Source organism: Xenopus tropicalis, chromosome 6, assembly GCF_000004195.4.
Source record: "Xenopus tropicalis strain Nigerian chromosome 6, UCB_Xtro_10.0, whole genome shotgun sequence".
Lineage (NCBI taxonomy): Eukaryota > Metazoa > Chordata > Amphibia > Anura > Pipidae > Xenopus > Xenopus tropicalis.
Window position 1 is genome coordinate 132,640,430 of NC_030682.2, and position 10,266 is coordinate 132,650,695.

The following is a 10,266-nucleotide window of genomic DNA, read 5'->3' on the forward strand; positions in this document are numbered from 1 at the left end:
AATCCAGAGAGATCCCCCCAGTTATCGACACTTTCCTGCCTGTATTCTATGGGGTGTTAGAGTTCAGCAGAAGCACTGGGCTCTTACATCCCCCTATAAAATTTCAGACAGCTGTTTTCTATATTGAAATAAAGTATAAGTAACCACTAGCTCGTCACATGTAGCAGAACTACAATTCCCACCAACCCTGTATCAGCTGAACTGCTGCACTAATACTGGTAGGTGAAGTTTTGCTGCATCAGGAGGGATAAAGGTGAATTTTGCACACATGTAATGGGACCTGGGATGCTAAAACCATCTGAAACACTGAAGGTCTTTGAACCTTTCACATTGGAGCGACTGCCTATTATACATTAGGGAAAGGGTGAGATACTCCAGCTTATCCAGCCCCGGTGCTCTGTTCCCCAGAATATATCTCATCAGTGTCTCCTGCAATGATTTGTTGTGCAATTAGAGAGTCTATCTTATCAACAACTTTCATACTACACAATAGGAGATTCTAAAATAAAAGTTAGCATGAATCATAATGGCACATTTAGTGCTGTAATTAGCAAGCGCTCATTAGGGTTGAGTTGATGCTTGGGTTACACTGCCATCCTGTGGAAGAAATGGGCAATGCAGCATCAAACCAAATAAACGCATTATTCCATGTTCTCATTGCTATCCTTTAATAAGTTATAGACACAGTATTATTTTCTTTATTCTACACAGATAAATAAAAAGAGTCGTCCCAGATGCCAAACACAGAGGAACATGATACACAGGCCCCCACAGATCCACCGCAGCTGATTAACTGACTATTTATAATCACAGCAGTTACTTTATTTATTGTATTGTCACTTCATTGTATCGTCACTTTGTTTTTCATTATTGTAATGTTATGTCACAACCAGGAAAAAGAAATGTGGGGTATAGGACTGGTATTCAGCTGAGTCTTTTTGTAAGTGAAGGATGAATGCGAATTCATACTCATTCAAAGAATGTTGATTTCATTGAGATGATATAATGTAATGGGTTTACAAATTAAATTGTGATGTCCTGTGATTTATAATAGATTTCGCTTTACATACAGATGGAGCCCTCTCCTGTGCTTTATACACGGCCTTTCTGTGTGACCATGTGATTAGTGATGAGCAACATTTTTCCCCAGGCCTGGGGGAGCATAAAAATTTCACAGAGTGAAGAAAAAGTTTCGGTCGTGTCAAAAAAGTCACGGTCACATAAAAAAGCATACAATAGCAAAAGACACAAGGGCCGATTCACTAAAGTGCGTCAAAACGTGCGCTATTTATAGCATGTGGTAACATTTTTACTGCGTCTAAATTTTTGCAGCTTAACGAACGATTCACTAAAAGCATACTTGTGATAATTTACATGCGATACTGCATGCGTTATTTTAGTCGCGAAGACTATTTTTGTGCGGTATTTGATGGTACATGCGCTAATCAACGCCCCGCATATAAATAGTCGTCGCGTATAAATAGTAGCCTCATATAAATAGTAGCCTCATATAAATAGTAGCCTCATATAAATAGTAGCTTAATATAAATAGTTGCCTCATATAAATAGTAGCCTCATATAAATAGTAGTTTCATATAAATAGTTGCCTCATATAAATAGTAGCCTCATATAAATAGTAGCCTCATATAAATAGTAGCTTCATATAAATAGTTGCCTCATATAAATAGTAGCCTCATATAAATAGTAGCCTCATATAAATAGTAGCCTCATATAAATAGTAGCCTCATATAAATAGTAGCTTCATATAAATAGTAGCCTCATATAAATTGTTGCCTCATATAAATTGTTGCCTCATATAAATAGTAGCCTCATATAAATAGTAGCCTCATATAAATAGTAGCCTCATATAAATTGTTGCCTCATATAAATAGTAGCCTCATATAAATAGTAGCCTCATATAAATAGTAGCCTCATATAAATAGTTGCCTCATATAAATAGTAGCCTCATATAAATAGTAGCCTCATATAAATAGTAGCCTCATATAAATAGTAGCCTCATATAAATAGTTGCCTCATATAAATAGTAGCCTCATATAAATAGCCGTGTGAATAAACGCACGCCATATTAGCCATACACGCCAATACTTGCGGAAAATTACTGTACTGAAAATGCCCGTTTCCCTGCAAACTGGCGGCTGCATCACTCTGGGGCCAACACAGACTTGAATAAATCCCACTGCAAAGTCCATATTGTGTTGCCAAAAGCTCATTAACTGTACTTTTCTATAATTACCGCCTGCCCCAAGTAGGTGTTCATTTTCGCACAAACGAATGCGACATTTAGCGCGTCTAAGTGTTTGTGAATCATGTGTTAGTATTATTTCGGCGTGCTAATTAACGCATGCGATGTGTGACTTAATGCACGCGGTAATACTGTAGTGAATCACGCGTTAATTTCCACGTCTATTTTAACGCAATAAAGCATGCGATAAGAATTAACTCACTTTAGTGAATCAGCCCTACAGTTTGTTGTAACCCTTTTCACTTTAGTGTTGGAAACAGTCACTTCAAGAAGATATAATTGTAACTCAGACACCGTTTATTGATAAACTCTGTGCGCCCGTTTGGTCTATGGTGCTTTTTATTATATTTACAGAGTAAATTATACACAAAGTGCTAATTAGGGGGTTGTCAGGAGCAGCTTCGGAATGAGCTTTCTAGATTTCTTAAAAAAAAGGGGTTACACGTGAATACTGAATGTAGACTATCAATGGTAACTTCAGAAATTGTTCTATATAATATAATATGGTACACATAGTGCTAGAATGGCGACTATTATATAGATGCATATAGTCCCTTAACATCGAATATAAACGGAAGGGGTACAATAGGTATACGGGTGAATAGTTTCTGATTTGACAGCCTGCACTGTTAATGGGCATTTCCTTCCAGCATTAGACAGCTGTAGATCACATAAAAAACATCCATTGCGTCCAAAAATATCTCTGCAAAAAAAAGTTGCAGTTGCATGATAATAAATCGCAGTCACAACGTTGCACTCACATCCAAAAAGTCACAATTGTGTCAAAAAAGTCATGGGCGTGTAAAAATAAGTCACGCGAATCAAAAAAGTTGCACGGTGGCCACGTTTTTCCACAGTTTTGAGAATTTTTCAGTGAAGCAAAATGGAACGGATTCGCTCATCACTACATGTGATCTTTATGTGAGTTTGGTTCCATTCGGAGCAATGTTTCTATATCATGTCAAACACTGAGAATAATTCCAGCGCTAATAGGGCCGCACTGAATGGATACAAACAAAAACTACACCATAAAAATCATGCCGGAACTTTGCTCACATACAGAGCACTGGGGACAGGGCAAGCTGATAACTATCCCCAATGCTACGTATGTGAGCTAAATGGATGCGTATGTGCGCAATCCTGGGCGGGGAATGGGGGCGGCCTCTAGGCATGAAAATGATAAATGCGCTTTGGCTGGAATACCTTTAATAAATAAACCAAAAAATAAGAACGTGCGATAAAGCAAATTAGCAGCTGCACTGGAAAGCCATAATAATAGCCCAGTGATTAATAACTAACACCATGTGTATTATTGCAGCTTAGCTCCCAACCCCTGACCCACAGAATAGATACAGAATAGATAGAGAATGGATACAGAATAGATACAGAATAGATACAGAATGGATACAGAATAGATAAAGTATAGATACAGAATGGAGACAGAAAAGATAGAGAATGGATACAGAATGGATACAGAATAGATAAAGAATAGATACAGAATGGAGACAGAAAAGATAGAGAATGGAGACAGAAAAGATAGAGAATGGATACAGAATGGATACAGAAAAGATAGAGAATAGATACAGAATAGATACAGAATATATACAGAATAGATGCAAAATAGATAGAAAATAGATACAGAATAGATAGAGAATAGATACAGAATAGATAGAGAATGGATACAGAATAGATAGAGAATGTATTGGGAGGCAGGGGCCCATGCAATCAGGGATGGCCATTGATGCATTCGGAGATTAGCGCTGACTTTCCCTGTTCACATCTATCAGGTAGAGGAGCCGGTTAAGCAGCTCACAGTGATGAACGCAGTAATAACCAGCAAAAAGATCTTATCTGTCATTGATTTTATTTGTGCTTCTTATAGACCACAAAATAGATATCATTTAATTCTTGCTCCATTTCATTTAAAAAATAAGAATTCTGGGTAAAGTCAGAAATGACCAATAAAACATTTGAGGCTATTTCTCCCCAGAGTTTCTAATTCAGGTTATTACTTGGGGAAGCACATTGCATTGTTAGCGTGATATACGGGACTTATTCTTGTTTCCCTCCCGAAGCCCATGCAGAGTGAATCAGCCAATCACTGCCTCCTGTACAGGAGCGGAACACGCCGGGGCCACAGAAGTACCGGGGCCTCCTGTTATTGTACCATGGGAAGGGAACCAATGAGAGATTAAAGGCAGCTCAAGGGAATGTCTATTTTATATAAGCTTTGTGTCCAGCACGGGGTTTGTGGGACTTTCCTCCCTACAGATGTTACCAGAATAGGATGAAACTCAGAATAAAATGAGAGCAAGGGAAGGACACAAGAGCAGAATACTGGGATTTGGGGAATAGGGGGAAGCCCATTAAAACAACATTTAGAATTTCTAGTCTTATTCTTTATTAAAGGAAAACTATACCCCCACAATGAATACGTAACCAACAGATAGTTTATATTATCTATTAAAGAATGTTACCAAACTGGAATATATATAACAGTAAATATTGCCCTTTTACATCCTTTCCCTTGAGCCGCCATTTAGTGATGGGCTGTGTGCTCCCTCAGAGATCAGCTGACAGGAAGTGATGCAGCTCTAACTGTAACAGGAAGTAGTGTGGGAGAACTCTGTCCATTCATTGGCTGATGGGGCCTAGCATGTATGTGTGCCTTGGCTTGTTTGTGTGCACTGTGAATCCTATGATCCCAGGGGGCGGCCCTTAATTCTTAAAATGGCAGTTTTCTATTAAGGATTACCCAATAGCACATATTACTAAAAAAGTATATTTTTTTGAAAATTGTTTAATTAGATGAAGCAGGGTTTTACATATGAGCTTGTTTATGCAATATAATCTTATAGAGACCTACATTGTGTGGGGGGATAGTTTTCCTTTAAGGTCTAGTTCTCCTCTAACCTACAATGTAATTTTTATTGCTTATTAAGTATGTATGTATGTATGCATGTATGTATAACTTTATTTATAAAGCGCCACAAGGGTACGCAGCGCTGTACAATCTTACAGAATACAAAATTACACACAGGGAGGGAAAGTGTTATAATAAATACAATAAATAAGTATAAATACACAGAGAGTAAGTGCCATGTGGTATGAGGCACAGTAGGAAGGAGGTCCCTGCCCCATAGAGCTTACAATCTAAGTCTAGAAAGAATCATATAGGAAGTTACACGGTGCAGTATGATGTGCCAGGGGCTGTAAAGAATGGAATTATTTGTACAAATGGCGGCCCTGGCCGTACTCTCAGTGGCTCCCCAGTCACAATGGGCAGCAAATGGATTCTAGAAATTCCCTGAACTATTGTGTAAGTTTGATGCTCTGTGTTACCAAATCAGCCAGTGAGTAGATAGCCCTTAGGGGCAGATTAATCACAATGTGAGATTAGAGCTCACCCCAGAAAAATTCACCCACTTTTTTTCATTCCTTGAACTATGAAGGAGGCCCAGTAATAATGATCTATAGCAATGATATCAGGTAGATACATAGGAGATATAACATCCCTACAAACAAGTCCATAATCAGCAAGTCTCTATTTATTTTTTCTAAACGCAGTTGATACCCTAGTATCAAAAAAACACATTAATTGCAAGGCTACGGGGGGTGATTTATCAACCTTCACATTTTTTTGAACTTGAATCTTCAATATGTAAGTGCAAAAACAATTTTTTCAATCAAGATTTTTGCTTTTGTCAAGTTTGTAAACTCACAAAATTTGAGTTTTTCTCATTCAATCGAGTTTTTCATATTCAGATTTTTTTAAAAAATAAGCAAACATTCAAGTTTTTTTTTAAAATCTAAAATACACAAACTCAAAAATTGATAAATAAGCCCATACATTTTTACTGTTATTATTATTTTCAGTTGATTACCTTTCTAATCCAGCCTCTCCCTTCTTCTTCCAGTTTGTCTGTCAAAGAACTGAAGAAAGATAAAGTAAGGGGGGGTGAGAATGAAATATCCCCAGTAATAAAATGTATTTATTATTGATCACCAGTAGTGATGAGCAAATTCTTTCGGCAGGCATGGATTCGCAGCAAATTTCCGCATTTCGCCATTGGTGAATTGTCTCACGTAACCTTCGGAAAAATTTGGCGCATTGAATTTTTTTGTCGTGTGTCAAATTGGGCGCAGTCGTGTCAAAAAGGACTCGGTCGTGTCAAATTAGACACGGACGCGTCAAATTGGACATGGTCGTGTCAATAATTGGGCGCGGACGCGTTAAAAAAAAAGTGCGGTTGAGTAAAAAAACGGGGGCGACAAAATAATAGATGTGGGCGACAATAAAATAGTCAAGAGCGACAAAAAAGATGTGGGTGACAAAAAAAACGCACTACGTGCATTTCGTGAATTTTTCCCCATTTCGAGAATTTACTTGCCGTTTCGCAAATTTTATGGCAAAGCGAAACGGGGCAGATTCGCTCATCACCAGGGCCGGAACTAGGGGTAGGCAGAAGAGGCAGCTGCCTAGGGCGCAAACACTGGGGGGCGCCAGGCAGGAACCTCTCCTGCCTACCCCTAGCTCCTTTTTCATTGCCCCCTGCTTGTCAATACGCGGTGGGGGCAATGAACTATCGCGTAGCCACCGCCCCCCCCTCCCCTGGAACTGCGCATGCGCGCTGAAACGCGAGGGGGGGTGGAAGGTGCAGGGGCGAGGTGGCCGACCCGGTTGCCTAGGGCGCCCGGTCGGCTTGGCCCGCCCCTGCTCATCACTAATCACCGGTCCTTACATTGTGCACCTGGGGGGGGGGGATCTATTGTGCAAAAAAGAAGCCTATTGAGGTAAGGGTTGTGAAATATATACAAAAGCCTTCCTGCTACACACTCCATGTGGGGTTGGGGAGGTGGATGACAGCTCCCTTTCCCTTTAATATAGTTATGGATAATATTATAAAATAAAACCTCTCCTTGTCCTTTACCCAGTGGTAAAATTTGTGCCTACTGTGGATGAAGATTCTGGGAAATAATGTGGAATGTACCACTGATGAAGGTGGGTAGATTCATCGCTGAGAGTGACTTTTTCGGCAGAGCAACATTTTCTATTTAGGAACCCAGGGGCTCTTACCTAGGGAGGCTGCTTTAGGGGGTCGCTAAGGTGCCTATAGGGTCATATTTATAAAGCTGTGTTGTTAAAATACAAATGGCATCACTACTTTAACATTACTGCGCAATGTGTAAAATCATAAGTAATGGGTTCATGTGAAAATACACCCCTTTATAAAGCCTCTTCTTGGCTGTCAGTAACGGATTCCTTCTCCGACTGCCATGCATGGATTAGTTTTATATATTTGCCTCAGCAGCACAAAATCTTCAGGTAAAGCTGGTGGATTAATGTAAAGGAATTGACAGTAAATGGAATCACCACTGGGTGTCAGTACTGGCCCATAAGGCACCATTGTGCTGAGGGACCGGCAGAATTATTCCTACAGAAGTGATGTACAACGTATTTAGTATGAAACCCCCCTCAGTACTCAGATGTTGAGGGGCTTCACTGTCAGCAGATGTTGCTGATTGACCCAAATGTTGGGCATTTCTTGCAGCAGCTCTTCCCAGCCAGGCCCGATAGTATATTCTAGGGTTAGAAATAAATAGCAGCCTTTCTATAGTTCCATCTTCCTTCCCTGTTAAAGCAGAACTAAAGCGTAACTAAAGAAGTAGGGTAGAAATGTTGTACATTATTGTAACACCTATTTCAGCTCAATAGCTGCTTTCCCGGACTAGTACCAGTAGAGCATGGGTTACACTGTACTCTCTTACCCAGAATGGGCCTTCGCTAAGTGGAAGAGGAAGGTGAGGGTGTTGTGCAACTACACCTCTCTTGCTGCTATGCAGAAAAATGAAAACAGAGGGCGCCAGAGGTTCTTGCAATTAACAAAAGAATAAGTGTTTATTGAACATCCACCTCTGCGACACACCCTGTAGTGGATCCCTCAGGGAATTCTCTATCCTGATTCCCTATTCCCTTGGATCCCTACACTACAGGCAATGTGGCCTGGGAGAACTATCTCCAGAAAAACTGCAAATCCTATGCAGGAGCTCATGCTGCTCATTCTAGCTCGGCCCTAACTGCCTTACACTCCTAGAGTGGTACTATAAAGGGAGCTACACCTGCCACTATCTAATGCCTCATTCACGGGGCCCTGTTCCCTGACTTCACTGGGCCTGGGCCCATGCCCTGGGCTCTCAGCACACATCCACCTTGTCCCTAAGGTGGAAACAAACAACAGGAAGGTGCCACTCCTCTCCCAACACTATACCAAAGTCAGGCAGGATGTGGTCACTATACCTTCTAACCAATAGCACACATGTTAATGAACTCACTTAGATACATTCCCTTCTGCCCAGCAACTAAGGGAACTAAACCTGTAGGGATTTAAAGCCATAGGGACCATTTAACCCTATGGGTCCCTACATTCACCCCTGGGAAAAACCCATTTCGTCCCAACAATGGGGTACAATATCAAACACATCACATTAACCACAAAATACCATAGCACCATATGACATCCTCTTCTGGTAGTCTCTCCAGAGCACTACCGGGTAACAATGGTCACTGAAAAACAAGCAAAGCATTTCAAACATTGCAACATATCAACAGTGCAATCAATAACATTGGAGCAGAATGGGGTACCAGGCCTCCCCCCTATTCCAGTTCCTTTATCACCACTGACAGTCCTTCCAGAGCAGAAATCAGGGCAGACCTCAGTTCAGAGTCTTTGCTTTTCCCAATGGCTTGGAAGGGTCCCACCCAGCAGGGCATTTGGCAACGAGGGCATTTAGCAGCAAAATCACGCAGCTCCCTGGTGACCTCTGCATTGCACTTCCCACAGCAAGGAACCATGACCCTCCTGCCTTCACTGTCAGACTTCTGTATAAATGTGCCTCGCCAGACATACCGCTTGCCACTATCAGGCTTTGTTCCAAACGTGCCACGCCAGATGTATCTCTGGCCATTTTCAGTCACTGGCACTTCCCCTGTGGCACCACCAGAAACTCCAGCCGGAGTGTACTTTTCCTCCCAGCCATCCCAGCGGGCATCCGCCATTCTGCGTGGGTATGGGTTTACGGCCTTCCGATGCACACAGAGTCACTGGAAAGATACTCTCACAGTCCCACAGCTTATGCAGGTACAGAAACAGAATGCAGCAGTCTCTCCTCAGCATGGATTAGAGATAATGCGCACACCCAGGTACAGAGCAATCACCAGACATCCGTCTTCCTCGATTGCTTCCCACAAAATGGCGGCGATGACCTCACATCAGGGATCCTCCCTGGTCAACTCGCTCCAAAAATATTCACTCGTGCCAAAACATATGCATGCAAGACTTAAATGACAGGCAGTAACTGCAGCCAATGGGAGTAACGGAAAAGAACCTCAGAACCCGAACCCACGGCCAATTACTTTGCGCCTTTCACGAAGTGACCAAGCAGCTTTCTCTCCTGCATCCAGCAGTGCCTGTGCTTGTCACAAAAAAATTAAAGAAACATGCACTAGCAGCTTAACCTTCGAGCCCCACGCCTTTTGGGCGCCAAATGTAACACCTATTTCAGCTCAATAGCTGCTTTCCCGGACTAGTACCAGTAGAACATGGGTTACACTGTACTCTCTTACCCAGAATGGGCCTTCGCTAAGTGGAAGAGGAAGGTGAGGGTGTTGTGCAACTACACCTCTCTTGCTGCTATGCAGAAAAATGAAAACAGAGGGCGCCAGAGGTTCTTGCAATTAACAAAAGAATAAGTGTTTATTGAACATCCACAGGGTTACTCACAATACAGCTTCAGAGGCCATTGGTACATGCAACATATACCGAGTGTATATTCAGACTAACACTCTCCTGCGGGCAGACTGGCAGGAATCTCCCTTCACCTCTGCGACACACCCTGTAGTGGATCCCTCAGGGAATTCTCTATCCTGATTCCCTATTCACTTGGATCCCTACACTACAGGCAATGTGGCCTGGGAGAACTATCTCCAGAAAAACTGCAAATCC